This window comes from Chiloscyllium plagiosum, unplaced genomic scaffold, assembly GCF_037043375.1.
Source record: "Chiloscyllium plagiosum isolate Xiang-an unplaced genomic scaffold, Cpla_swu_hap1 HiC_scaffold_49, whole genome shotgun sequence".
Lineage (NCBI taxonomy): Eukaryota > Metazoa > Chordata > Chondrichthyes > Orectolobiformes > Hemiscylliidae > Chiloscyllium > Chiloscyllium plagiosum.
The window spans coordinates 19,886,907-19,902,008 of NW_028270187.1; the positions used below are offsets into that span (position 1 = coordinate 19,886,907).

The 15,102-nt window shown below is 44.1% G+C and overlaps 1 long non-coding RNA gene across 1 annotated transcript in view; it reads right to left on the reverse strand.

The window, feature by feature from the left end:
- Positions 1-10,747, reverse strand: part of LOC148135644 (uncharacterized) — a 74,741-nt gene extending 63,994 nt beyond the window's left edge. Inside the window, exon 1 of the long non-coding RNA XR_015755054.1 lies at positions 10,626-10,747. This is a non-coding gene — a long non-coding RNA (uncharacterized LOC148135644). The remainder of the gene's footprint in view (positions 1-10,625) is intronic.
- Between the last annotated feature and the right edge of the window lie 4,355 nt (positions 10,748-15,102).

The following is a 15,102-nucleotide window of genomic DNA, read 5'->3' on the forward strand; positions in this document are numbered from 1 at the left end:
TCTTCAGGAATCTTCAGGCAAGAGAGGCATCAATTGCGTGGATAACCAGAGATAACTTCCCATGGCAAAATGGCTATCACAAGGGGACATATTTTTTATGGTAATTGGCGGAAGATTTAGCTAAGATATCAGAGATAAGTTATTTACACAGAGTGTGGTGGGTGCGTGGAATGGACTGCCAGCCGTGGTAGGAGATTCAGACACATTACAGACATCTCAGCAACTCTTGCATAGACACAGCGATTATAGCAAAATGTAGGGAATGGAGGTTTGTTTAGTCTTAAGAGTAGGATAAAGGGTCAGCACAATATCGAGGGCTGAAGGGCTTGTACTGGGCTGTCCTATTCTATGTTCTAAATAGCGAGGGTTATGATGGCAGGAAGAGGTTTCGGGAAGCTGTAGAGGATGGGGTCTGAATGAAGAGACACAAAGAGGAGGTGTTGCTGAGGTTGTATGAGGTAACAGAGACAGAGGGTTGTGGGGACTGGAGGTGGTTTCACAGGGAGGGAGGAGCACAGAGCCACAGCAGGTTACAGAAATGTGGAGAGCTGTAGGGCCTACAGGAGTTTCATGGAGCTGGGGAGGTTGGGAGGGATGGATCAGTTCACAGGGATAAGGATGTTGGTAGGATGGGGTGTTTTACACAGACATGAATCTTACAGGTGAATGGAGCTGAATACAGAGATAAAGTGGGTTGTACAGATTGGAAAAACAAACAGACATATGGAGGGTAGTCGTGACTGAAGATGTTTATAGATACATGAAGGCTTAGGTTCTGCAGGTTATTTTGATATGGAGGGAGTGGAATCATACAGATTTTCCAAGCGATAAAGAGAGCAATTTTGGTTGGAGACAGTTTCACAGATTAGGGAGCATTTGTAACCTCCTCCAGTTTGGTCAAAGTGGGAAGGGTTGTCGGGGAGGGTGATGTTTATACATGTAAGAACTGGGGTAGATTATGGAAATGAGCAGATGGATGGATATAGTGGAGGAGCAGACATTGACAGGGTGGGTGCTGGCAATGAAAAGATAGCGCATAGATAGTTGGTCTGGATCAGAAGAGTCACAGGCATTGGAATGACTTCTGCAGATTGGGAGTGTTACAGGGAGTGAGAGGATTGTAGGGTCTCCACAGATTGATTGCGTCTTTAAGAATGGAAGAGTTTATGTAGATACGGAAAGCTTAAACCCAATGCATGCAGTCTTCATTTCAAGACCAGAGCCTTATTATCCCTCATCGGCCAAGGATCCCTAAACCTGCCAGCTTTTCCCTTTATCCAATGGAGCATACTGGCCCTGGACTCTTGATATCACACTTTGAAAAGCCTCCCATTTGCCAGTTGTTCCTTTTCCTTCAAACAGACTCACCCGATCGATTGGAATCATAATGTGGAGGTGCCGGTGTCGGACTGGGGGTGTACAAAGTTAAAAATCACCCGACATTCGGTTCCAGTCCAACCGGTTTATTTGAAAGCACTAGCTGTCAGAGCACTGCTTCTTCATCAGGTGGTTGTGGAGCACAATCCTAAGGTACAGAATTTATAGCAACAGGATGGCAGTGTCATGGAATATAGTATCAAACATACTTAGTTTAAGCCCTTCATCTGTTACAGTGATTACCAGCGCTTCCAAAGCGAGTTGGACTACAACTGGCTGTTGTGCAATTTTAAATTCACGGCATTGACGCTGGCCAGATCCTGCCTAATGGCCCCAAACCTGGCCCTGTTCCAGTTTTCCTCTTCAATCTGCGGACCTGCTGATCTTTTTCCATAACTATGTTAAAACGAAGACAGTTGTGGGCATTGGACCCAAAGTGCTCTCTGAATGACACTTCAGTCACTTGCCCGACCTCGTTTTCTGAGGGGACGTCCAGTGTTGCACCTGCCTGAGTAGAATAGGGCCCTCTGCATATTGATTTAGGAACCTTTTTTGGACACATTTGAAAAATTGCCCTCCGTCCAGGTCTTTTTATACTCGAGGTGGCCCAGTCAATACAGGGAATATTAAAATCTCCAGCCAATACTTCTCTATTATTCCTATAGTTATCTGCAATCTCTCTACACAGCTGCTCCTCTGGTATCTGTTGGGTCTACAACAGTCTCCAGTACAGTCCCAACATAGTGACCACCCCTCTTCTTCTTTCTAACTTCTAACCATGTGGAATTTTAAATGAATATATGTTTTAAAAATTGGAATTAACAATCCATAAATAAGTATTGATAAAAATCCAAACACTTGACCTTTAAAGAAAGACAACAGTTCGCTCTCATGTGGTCTGCACGACATACCCACAGCAAAGTGTTTGTCTCTCAATTACCCTGTGAAATGGGCGAGCCAGCTGCTTAGCTCAAGGCAGCAAGGGATGGGCAATAAAGGCGAGTCAGCCAGAGACACCCACATTCCATACCTGTTTTTTAAAAAAAATCCATTCAGATTGGTCCCAGCACAGTTCCAGTGGAACAATGTCCTGGCCAATTACGTTGGTACATTTATGGACACGGCTTTAAACTGACAGAGAGGATGCAGGGACAGGCTTCAGGTGGAAGGAGCTTTCCAAATCCAAAGAGAAAACGTGAAGCATCAGAGCAGCGTGGGAATGTGACCGAAGACAACAGAAAGGAACAGGATGGGACAAAGTTTAACTAAAACTGTAGATCAGCAAATCCATTTGTGACAGGAAATTGTGCGAATGAGTAAATTATGTTTTTTTATTAATGGACAAAGACTCTGCAACAAGGTAGATGGATTTATGACACAGAGATAAAAGGGATTTAGACACCAGAGAGATGTGGTTACAGGGCGAACAAAAGGTGGAACATAAATATTCAATGGATCACAACCTTGTGCAAACTCAGGCAAAATGGACGACGCTAACAATAATGGGTAAGAAAGGCATTACAGAGAAAGCATTTGGCATCAGAACATGAAGTAGAGTCAATCTGAATGTAAATTCTGGCTACTACTTTCCAAGGACACAAGCAGCAGAACAGTTTTAGACCACCGAACAGCATTTCATGGCTCGTCACTGCAATAAATAGGAATTCATTGGAATTTTTAATAAAGGCATGGTGAACATTTAGTGAAACGTCAATATTCGCAAAGTCTGGGACAATCACACTGACAACAGTGATATTGGAAGAGGAGTTCGGAGAGTCTTTTTCAGTGTTTCTTAGAATAACACATTGTGCAACTGGCGAGGGAAGTAACTGTCTCAGAGAGACTGTTGTGTGATAAAACTTAGTGAATGAGTAATGTCACCTGGAGAGATCCTCTGGGAAATTGTGATAAAGCGCAGTTTAAAGAAATATAAAGTTTTAAAGTGAAACACAGAAAGGACAAGCTACAACTAGAAACAAAAATAGCCAATTACATGAGTTTGAGAGGAGAACTGACCAAGATAAACAGGCTAAACAGACTGAAATATGTGTCTGTAAATGAACAGTGGAAAACATTTGAAGGAACAGTGTAAAATACTCAACAAAAGGACATTCCACTGAAACAGATAAAAACTCAGCAAGAAATCCCCACCGGTCCCTCATTGAGGACAAAATTGATCATATTAGATTATGAGTCTGAGAAGATCACCACAAAGTACTTAAAATCCTGAAGTGAGAGAGAGAGAGTTTTAGAGTAAGTTTTAAAGGGATTGCAATGGGTCTGCTAGCAGGAGGAGGGCAATGGAAAGGGGAATCATTGTCAAGGTTTATTGACACGATACGAACAGGGAGAGGTGAAGGTGCTGGAGGTGGTGAGAGTGTTACAGAGAGTGGTCAGGGCCTGAACGGTGTTACCAAGCCAGTACAAATTGCTGCAGCTGGAGTGGTTTGCAGAGGTAGGGAGGGACATATGTATTTTTATTTATTCATTCATGGGATGTGGGGGTCACTGCCTGGACCAGCATTCTTTGACCCCATGCTAATTACCCAGAGATTGTTGGGGCCCTGGTGGATAAATATAATACTTTTCTGAACACAGGTGAAGTGCTGAATGACTGGAGGATAGCGCATGTGGTTCCTTTGTTCAAGAAGGGCAGCAGGGGTAGGCCAGGTAATTACAGAGCAGATAGTCTGACAGCAGGGGGAGGGAAATTATTGGAACAATTGTGAGGATGAATCAACACTTGCAAAGGTAAGGATCAACTCGGTTTAGTCATCACGGATTTGGCAGAGGAAGATACTGTCTGAGGAATTCAGTTCAGTTTTTTTGAAATGGTGTTTAAGTATATTGATGAGGGAAGTGCAGATGATGTGGTTTATATAGACTTGAATAAGTCCTTAAACAAGATCCAACATGGAAGGCTGGTCCAAAAAGACTGGGTTCCAAGGCAAGTTGGCAAATTGGATGCAAAATTGATAGATAGAATACTTTCACCACAGGGATCTGTGCAGGAACCATTGAACATTAATAACTCGGATGTGAAAGCAGAAGGTATCAAGAGTAGGTTTGCAGATGACATGAAAGGTGAGGGTATTGTTCACAGTGAGGAGGATGGTCTCCGTCTGCAGTCCGATGTCGATTGGATGATAATCTAAGCAGAGTTTCGTTCTGATTGAAGTGAGGTAATACTCTGTGGGAGGTACGATAAGCGAAGTACAAACATAATAAACGGTAGGTCCTTGCGGAGAACTGAGGAATACAGGGACCTTGGTGGATTAGTCCATAGATCCCTGAACGTGTCAGCACAGGGAGACAGGGTGGGAAAGGCACCTCAACTCGGAGCGGGAGAGGGGCCCATATCCTGGTGGGGTGAATTGCTAGAGATGCTTCAGAGGATATAACCTGGTCTGGCAGGGTGTTGGACCTTAAATAAACGTAAGGCCAGAAAGAAGATTGAGGCTGGTACACGAGTTAAAGACAGCAATTTCAGCAGACAAGGTAGGCAAGAACATAGCAGGGAATGGGGGAAAACTGATGATTAAACTGCATTTATTTCAATGCAAGGGGCCAGACAGCTAAGGAAGATGAACTCAAGGCATGGATTGGAACATGGGACTGGGAGATTACAGTTATTACAGAAACACAGCTGAGGGAGGGGCAGGACTGGCAGTTCATTGTTTCAAGGTAGAGATGCTACAGGAAGGGGAGGCAAGAGAGGACGGGTGGTGGTGGGATTTGATTGCATGGATCATCACAGCAGTACTTAGAGAGGATATTCCTGTGGGATCGCCCAGTGAAGCTACGTTAGTGGAACTGAGAAATAAGAATGGGTCATCACTTTGATACGATCGGACTGCTGACCCCAAAAATCTGTGGCAGACTGAGGAACAAATATGTCGGGACATCTTAAATATCAACCATAATAATAAGGCTGCTATGGTTGGGGTATTTGAACTTTCCAAACCTAGACTGGGACTGCCAGTGTTCAGCGTTTGCAAGGGAGGAATTTGGTAATTGTGTACCAGAAAACTCCCAATCAATATGTAAATGGCCTGAAAAGAGAAATGGGCAAAACCTGACCTCCACTTGGGAATCAAGGTAGGGAAAGGGACTGAGATGTCAGAGGGGAAAGCGTTTTCCCAAAGTGACCACAGTTCTAGTAGTTTGAAAACAGCGATGGAAAAGGACAGGCCTGGTCCACAAGTGCAAGTTATAAAATGGGGCCTGACCAATCTTGATCGTATTAGCCAGGAACTTTCAAAACGTGATTGGGGAAGGGAATTATTTACAGGGAAAGGGAAGTTTGGCAAGTGAGAATATTTTAAAAGTGAGATAAACTGATCGATCAGCGCCAGCATGTTCCTGTTTGTGTGCAGGTCATTGCTGACAGCATTCGGAAACACTGGCTGTCTATTGAGGGTCTGGTCAAGGAAAAGGGGGCACGTGTCAGGTATAGCCAGCTGGATCAAGGGAATCCCTGAGGATATACAGGGGCTGTAGGAATACACGTTGGGTGGAAAACAGGAATGGAGAAGGAAAGGGGAATCCAAAAGTGATTGTATCAGTATATTAAGAGTGCATAAGTAACTCAGGACAAAATAGTGTCCATTAAAGATCAATGAGGCCATCGATGTGAGGAACTGCAGGATATTTGCTAAGATCCTAAACAATATTTTCACTCCAGAACTTACTGTGGAGAAAGACTGGGGAACTCAGGGAACAAGAGTAATACGTTAGACCACAATTGGAGTTCTCTGCAATTCCAGTCTCTTTGCTACAGGAAGGATGTTGTGAAACTTGAAAGGGCTCAGAAAAGATTAACAAGATATTGTCTGGGTTGTTGCTGAATAAGCTGGGGTTACTGTCACTGGAGAATCGGGGACTGAGGGATGACCTGACAGAGGTTTATATAAACATGAGGGGTATGGATAGGCTAAGCATTCAAGGCCTTTTCCCAGAAGATGGGGAGTCCAAAACTAGAGGGCATAGGTTTAAGGTTAGAGGTGAATGGTTTACAGAGGGATTGAAGGGACAGCTTCTTCACACACATGGTGATGTGTGTATGGAATGAGCTGAGAGAGAAAGTAATGGAGACTGATACAATTACAACATTTAAAAGGTATCTGGATGGGCATCTGAATAGTAAGGGTGGGCGGCATGGTGGCACAGTGGTTAGCACTGCTGCCTCAGCGCCAGAAATCCAGGTTCAATTCCCACCTCAGGCGACTGACTGTGTGAAGTTTGCACGTTCTCCCTGTGTCTGTGTGGGTTTCCTCCGGGTGCTCCAGTTTCCTCCCACAGTCCAAAGTTGTGCACGTCAGGTGAATTGGCCATGCTAAATTGCCCGTAGTGTTAGGTAAAGGGGTAAATGTACGGGAATGGGTGGGTTACGCTTCGGCGAGTCGGTGTGGACTTGTTGGGCCAAAGGGCCTGTTTCCACACTGTAAGTAATCTAATCTAATCTGTAAGTAATCTAATCTGAAAGGGTGTAGACGTATATGGGCCAAATGCTGGAAAAGGGAATGGATTTAATTAGATCTTCTGGTGAGCCTGGACGAGTTGGGACCGAAGGGTCTGTTTCTATGCTGTATATCTCTATGACTTGAAAACAGCACATGTTATAAAACAGGTGGTGCTGGAGGTTTTAAAACTCAAAGCTATGGCAAGTCCCAGAACCTGATTAAGTGTATCACAGGACACTGTGGGATGCTCGGGAAGAAATTGTGGAGCTCCTAGCAAAGGTATGTGTACTACTGACAGCCATGTGTGATGGGCTGGCAGGCTGGAGGGTGGCATCATGGACAGTGAAGGATGTTTTCTGAGATTACAAAGGGATCTTGATGAAGGGAGTGAATGGGCTGAAAAGCTAGAGATGGAATTCAATCGGAGTAAATAGGAGGTAATGCACTTGGTAAAACAAACAAGGGTAGAGCTTATACAATTAATGTTAAGGCTTCAGTTAGTGTTTTAGAGCAGAGGGACCTCTGGGTTCAGGTACATAATTCTTGAAGTTTGCGTCACAGGATAGATAAGACAGTGCTTGGCATGACTGACTATTGCTCAGTCCATTGAGTGGAGGATTTGGGACGTCATGTTGAGATTGCACAGACATTTGTGAGGCCTGTTCTGCAATACTCTGTCCAGTTCTGGTCGCCCAGTTATAGGGAGGATATTATTAAGCTGCAGGGCATTCAGAAGAGATTTACCAGGATATTGCTGGGTATGGAAGGCTTGCGTTCTGAAAAATGGCTGGATAGGCTGAGTCTTTTTCACTGGAGCCTGGAGGTTGAGACATGATGCTATAAAGGTTTATGGGAAAAAATAAGGTATATAGATCAATTTAATGGTAGTTGCCTTTCCCTCAGGATGGGGGAGTCTCAAGAGGAGGGGCCACATTTTTAAGGTGAGAGGAGAGAAATGTTCAAAAAAAAGATACGGGGCAATTTGCTACACAGAGGCTGGTTTGAGTGTGGAATGAACTTCCTGAGAAAGGGGTTGATGTGGGTACAATTACAACATTTGAAAGATATTTGGATAAACAAGTGAATAGGGAAGGGTTGGAGTGATATGGGCCAGCAACAGGCAGCTGGGAAGAGTTTAGTTTTAGATTATGGTGGGTATCAGCTGAAGGGTCAGTTTCCATGCTGTATGGCTCTATGACAAGAATATGGTTTTATTCCATTATTGAAGAAAGATCAGGGCTGGGCCCACTGATGTGCATCATCTTCATAAATAATTTGATGGAAAATATAGGAGTGATTGTGCGAAAGTTTGTTGATGATCAAATGAATGGTGTCGTGGGCAGTAAATACGGTTATCAAAGGGGATCGTGACCAACTGGGTCAGTGGACCAAGGAATGAAAGATGGAGTTTAATCCAGGTGTTGGATTTTGTTAAGACAAACCATGGAGGACTAACACAGTTAATGGAAGGGCTCTGGGCAGGGTTGTCGAACAGAGAGAGAGTGAGAGAGAGCGAGAGTGAGAGCGAGAGAGACAGACAGAAATCCAGAAATTGACTATAAGCAAAAATAATAAGTAACCAGAGCTGCTTCTCATTCTTAAAGATAACAGTGATGGATCCCCACCATGCAAATCAAGTTGAGCAGGTTCTAAAAACATCTGTCATTTGCTGGATGAAGACCATGCTATATGGAGTAAAGTTGCAGTTGACTGTGGATTAGACTACCTCCCAGAAATAGATGAGTTCAAATTCCTTGTGGGAAAGACAGTTGAAAGATGTGTGGCACACTGTAATAAACAGCCAATTTGCAAAGCTTTTTTTACAAATCATATTCATCCATAATTTGCTTGTTACTTCCTGTTTAATTCAAGGTAATCCTAAATAGAGTCATAGAGTCATACAGTACGGAAACAGACCCTTCGGTCCAACCATTCGATGCCGAACAGAATCCTGAACTAAACTAGTCCCACTGCCTGATCCTGGTCTAAGTCCCTCCAAACATTTCCTATTCATGTATTTATCCAAATGTCTTTTAAACGTCATAGTTATGCCCTCATCTACAACTTTCTCAGGAAGTTCATTCCACAAGTGAACATTGGTTCATGTCTTTTCAAATGTTCCCTCTTCTCACCTTAAAAATACGCCCCTGTGTCTTAAAATTCCCCATTTTATGGAAAGACAACCACCATCAACTCGATCTATACCTCTGATTATTTTACAAACTTCCATCAGGTCACTTCTCAACCTCCTCTGTTCCAGCGAAATAAGTCCCAGCCTATCCAGCTTTTCTTTATAATTCACACCTTCCTGATAAATCACTTCTGAACCCTCTCCAGCTCAATAACCCTTCCTATAAATGGGTGACCAGAACTGAATACAGTTTTCCAGGAAAAGCCTCACCAATGTCCTGTACAACCTCCACCTAACATCCTAACTCCGATACGTAACTGGAGTTTAGGACTGATACTATTTTGACTTTGCCTGGTTGACTCTTACGTTCTAAACTGTGAAAGCTTGTGGCTTTTTATTTCAGCAAATAACTGGAATTACCAATTTTTTTTACTTTAAAACAAAAAAATTACTGGTTTCTAATAAGTTTGCAATAGGAGAATCAGAGATCTAGACAGCATACATATATATGTTCTAACAAATCTTGAGTAAAATTTAAGATAAAAAAAAATTCTACTTTTCCAGTAGTCATATGATGTCAAGAAGCAATTCCAATGAAAGCAATTAACAGTTTGAAACAACAAAATGACTGAGAAATAAACTGAAGGGTTTTGACCAGGGGGTGCAAGTTATATTGTTCCTTGGAAGTGGCAGGTGGACAGGGTGGGGAAAGCGGCATTTGGCACATTTGCCAACATTGGCCAGCACTTCGTTACATACGTTGGAGATATTTGCAACATTATCCTAAATATTTCCCTTGGGCAGAGGAGGCCACGGGGTGACCCTAAGAATAGTGAATAACCAAGGGTAGGTGAGTCCAAAACTAGAGGGTATAAACAGGAGGTGAGAGAGCAAGGATTTAAAGAGGGAGCTGAGGGGGAACATTATCCACAGAGGATGGTGCATAGACAGAACAGACTGCCTCAGGCACATGGGAGAAACAAGAACAATTACAACATGGAAAAGACATTTGGGGAGGTATATTGAGAGGAGAAGGTTTGAAGAGATAAGGGCCAAACGCAGGCAAATGAGACTCATTCAGTTTAGGTCACATGGGCAGGTTCTGTTTCCGTTCTGTATCACTCTGTATCCAGTTAAAGAGGATTACAGTACCGAAATAAAACATGTTGTAGACACTGAAGCAAGTTACAGCGATAGGGATGGTAGTCTGGAATGCAGTACATTCCAAATATGTGGAGGGACTATCGGGAATGGAGCAGGTTACAGGGACAACTACTGTCATAGGAGTTAAAAATGACTGAAGACACTGGTGCACAAGCCACAGATACAGTGTTGCAAAGTAGTGAGTCTTAGTACAGTGTTGGAGGGAGAACACAGAACAGAAAGATCCCAGGCAGCATTCCCAACCTCTCGTCGGAGGCCTGCTTTCCCCTCTGCTGTACTGATGCTCACACAGACAGCACAGGCCTGGATTGATAACGATGATCTCCCGATGCTGTCTCAGTGCAACATAAGTTAAAGTAGACGTGGTGATTGAGCATGGGGTGTGTCTATCCTGTGCTCCCCATCCAGTACTGTATCTATGTCATGTCTTGATGGCCAATGTTTGGAGCCCTCTCATTGCTTTCTGCTCTGTGCACTGTGAGTGATCTTACCCCACTGCAGGATTTATTGAAGGCTCCAGATCTCCCTTCCCTTTGTCTCTCTGGCTGACCAACCATCTTCAATCAGGTGATGGATGAGACACACAGCAGTTGGGAAGTCTATTGAATCAGCAACTTCCTGAGTATCTACAGGAGACAGAGAGATAGACAGAATGGGAAATTAGACTGATGCAGTGAGGGTTACACAAGAAGAATGGAAATGAGCCCCACAGAGATCTGGAAAATCCCAAACTCCATCCCTGGCCTGTGCTGTTGCGTCTCTCTGGAGTGGAGAATTCTGTTGGCTCAGGATCTGGAGTAACTTGAAGAGCGGGAGGCGCTGACAGAGGCAGCAATTAGACCCACACAGTGGGGGATACCACATGGAGAGAGAGACTGAGTGATATCACCAGAGTGTTGGAAGACTTCAGGATCACACAGTCATGTTTGGAAGAATGGGTTTAGCTTCATGTATCAGTGCTCAGGGATGAGCAACCAGTGAGCAGGTGAAGTGATGGCCTAGTAACATTATTGTTAGGGCATTTGTCCAAAACCTCAGCTAATGTTCAGGGGAGGCAGGTTTGATTCCCATCATAAGATATGGTGTAATTTAAAATCAATAATTTTAAAAATAGCAATTAACAATCCATAAACAAATATGAAACCATTGCTGATGTAAAAAAATCACAATCCCTTAGATTAGATTCCATACAGTGTGGAAACAGGCCTTTCGGCCCAACCAGTCCACGCCATCCCTCCAAAGAGTAACCCACTCAGACCCACCTCCCTCGACCTAATACACCTAACATTATGGGCAATTTAGCATGGCCAATTCGCCTGACCTGCACGTCTGTGGACTGTGGGAGGAAACTGGAACATCCAGAGGCAATTCACGCAGACACGGGGAGAATGTGCAAACTCCACACAGTCGCCCGCGGCTGGAATCGAACTTGGGACCCTGGTGTTGTGAGGCAGGAGTGCTCATCACTGAGCCACCGTGCCGCCCACTTGTCCTTTCAACAACGAGATCTGATCACCACGTGGTCTGCACGACATACCCACAGCAAAGTGTTTGCCTCTCAATTGCCCTCTGAAATGGCCAAGCAAGCTACTCAGCTCATGGGCAGCTAGGGCTGGGCAATAAAGGCTGGTCAGCCAGAGACACACACATCCCATACCTGATTTATAAGAAAATCCAATAAGATGGTCCCACTGCAACCGTGCTGGGACCAGTGTCCTGGCCAATCATTTCAGTAGGTTTATGGACAGGGCTTTAAACTGACAGAGAGGATGCAGGGGCAGGGTCCAGGTGAAAGGAGCTTTCCAAATCCAAAGAGAAAGGGTGAAGCATCGGAACAGCATGGGAATGTGGCTGAAGGCAATCAGAAAGGAACAGGATGGGACAGCGATTCACTAAAACTGTACGTCAGTGAACAGGTTTGTGATAGGAAATTGTGGGAAAGAGTAAATTATGTTTTACTTTGAATGGACGAAGTCTTATCAATAAGGCAGATGGATTTGTGACACTGAGATAGAAGAGGTTTAGACACCAGAGAGATATGGTTACAGGATGAACAAAAGGTGGACATAAATATTCAATGGATCGCAACCTTGCGGAAACTCAGACAAAATGGGTAACACTAAGAAAGGCATCACAGAGAAAGCATTTGGTCTCAGATCATGACGTAGAGTCAGTCTGAATGTAAATTCTGGCTACTACTTGCCAAGGACACAAGCAGTAGAACATGGGCGGCACGGCGGCACAGTGGTTAGCACTGCTGCCTCGCAGCGCCAGAGACCCGGGTTCAATTCCCGCCTCAGGCGAGTTTGCACGTTCTCCCCGTGTCTGCGTGGGTTTCCTCCGGGTGCTCCGGTTTCCTCCCACAGTCACAAAGATGTGCAGGGTCAGGTGAATTGGCCATGCTAAATTGTCCGTAGTGTTAGGTTAGGGGTACGGGGGGGTCACGCTTCGGCGGGTCGGTGTGGACTTGTTGGGCCGAAGGGCCTGTTTCCACACTGTAAAGTAATCTAATCTAATCAAACAGTTTTAGCTACAGAACAGCACTTCATTGCTCATCACTGCAATAAACAGGAACTCAGTGGAATTTTTTAACAAAGGCATTGTGATAATTATGGAAAACTTCAATATTTGTATAATCTGGGACAATCACACGGGCAGCATTGATATTGGAAGAGGAGTTTGGTTATTTTTTTCTTTGAAAAACACATTGTGCAACTGGCTCGGGATATAACTATTGCAGAGCGACCGTGTAATGAAACTTAGTGAATGAGTGATGTCACCGGGAGCGATCCTTCGGGAAATTGTGATAAAGTGCAGTTTAAATAAATATAAAATTTTAAAGTAAATCACAGAAAGGACAAGCTACAACTAGAAACAAAAATAGCTTATTGCATGAGTTTGAGAGAACTGACCAAGGTAAATAGGCTAAACAAACTGAAACATGTGCCTATAAATGGACAGTGGAAAACATTTGAAGGGACGATGCAAAATACTCAACAAACGGACATTCGATTGAAACAGTAAAAACCTCAGTAAGAAATTCACACTGATCCCTTACTCAGGACAAAAGGAATCATACTAGATTATGAGGCTGAGAAGATCACCAAAGAATACTTAAAATCCTGAAGTGAGAGTGTTTTTTAGGAATAAATGTTAATGGATTGGAATGGGTCTGCTCGCAGGAGGAGGGCTGTGGGAAGGGGAGCCACGGTCAGGGTTCATTGACATGATAGGAACAGGGAGAGGTGAAGGTGCTGGAGGTGGGGAGAGTGGTACAAAGAGTGGTCAGAGTGTTACAAAGCCAGGACGGATTGCTGCAGCTGGAGGGGTTTGCAGAGGTAGGGAGGGACAATTGTATTTTTATTTATTCATTCATGGGATGTGGGTGTCACTGCCTGAACCAGCATTCTTGACCCCATGCTAATTACCCAGAGGGCAGCTCAGAGTCAGCCATATTGCTGTGGGTCTGGAGTCACATGTCGGCCAGACCAGGTTAGAATATTTGATGTCCTTCCCTAAAGGAGGTTAGTGAACTAGATGAGTTCTTCCTACTGCTCAACAATGTTATAATGGTGGCCCACCAATGTCTTTTACAGCCACAACATGACATCCAACTCTTACTCTCAATGCTCTCCCCAATGAAGGTAACCATCCCAAACACCTGCTTCACCAACCTGTCTACCTGTGTCACCACATTCAAAGAACTGTGTACCTGGGTCACTGGGTCTCTGACTGACAACACTACCCAGGGCCCGAACATTAACAGTACAAGTCCCACCCTGGTTTGTTTCACCAAAATGGAACACTTCACATTTCTCTAATTAAGCTCCATCTGCTAGTCTTCAGCCCACTATCCCAGCAGGACTGTTCATCCTGTGGTATCATAGATAACCTTCTTCACTGTCCACTTTACCACCAATTTCAGTGTCACCCAAAAACCTTACTTACCAGGAAACCAATATACCCATCCAAACCATTTATCCAAATGAAAAACAACAGAGGACCCCCTACATCGCTGGTCACATGCCTGCAGTCAGAAAAACAACATGTCTCCCATCACCCTCCGTCTACAACCATCAAGCCCAATTTTGTATCCAGTTCCCTCGTTCCTCCTTAATGCCATATCCTTTTACACTGATCTGAGCTTATTACTCAGTTTATCAGACAGAACAAAGAAGGCAGAACAGTTCAGCCCAAGACCCTTCGGCCATTATTTCATGCCAACATTTTATCCAACTGTAAGATCAAAGTATACAACATACCCTTCATTTTACTATTATACATGTGTCTGTCCAAGAGTCTATTAAATATCCCAGATGTGTCTAATTTTACTACCACCATTGGCAGTCCATCCAACCACCTATCATTCTCTATCCTCTTATCCATCCTCCAATCACCTTAAAATTATGCCGCCTTGTAACAGCCATTTATGCGATAGGAGGAAAAGTCTCTGACTATTCACTCACTCTGTGCCTCTCCTCATCTTGTTCACCTCCACAAAGTCGCCCCACCTTAGCTCCCTCAACCTTTCTTTGTAAGAACCGCCATCCATTCCAGGCAGCATCCTGGTAAATCTCCTGTGTGCACTCTCTAAAACTTGCACATCCTTCCTGTAAACAGGGGACCAGAACTGAACACAATATTCCAAGTATGGTCTCACCAGGACGCTATAAAGATGCACTAAAACCTCACAGCTCTTACAGTCAATCCCCTTGCTTAAGGAAAGCCAACACAACATATGCCTTTTTAACAACCCTATCAACGTGCGTGGCGATTTTGAGGGAATAATGGACATGGACCCCATGATCTCTCTGTTCCTCCACACTGTCAAGTAGTCTGCCTTTCACCCTGTATTCTGTATTCAAATTCGACCTTCCAGAATGAATCACTTCACACTTTTCCAGATTGAACTCCATCTGTCACTTCCAGCCCAGCTCTGCGTCCTGTCAATATCCTAGCGCAACCTAC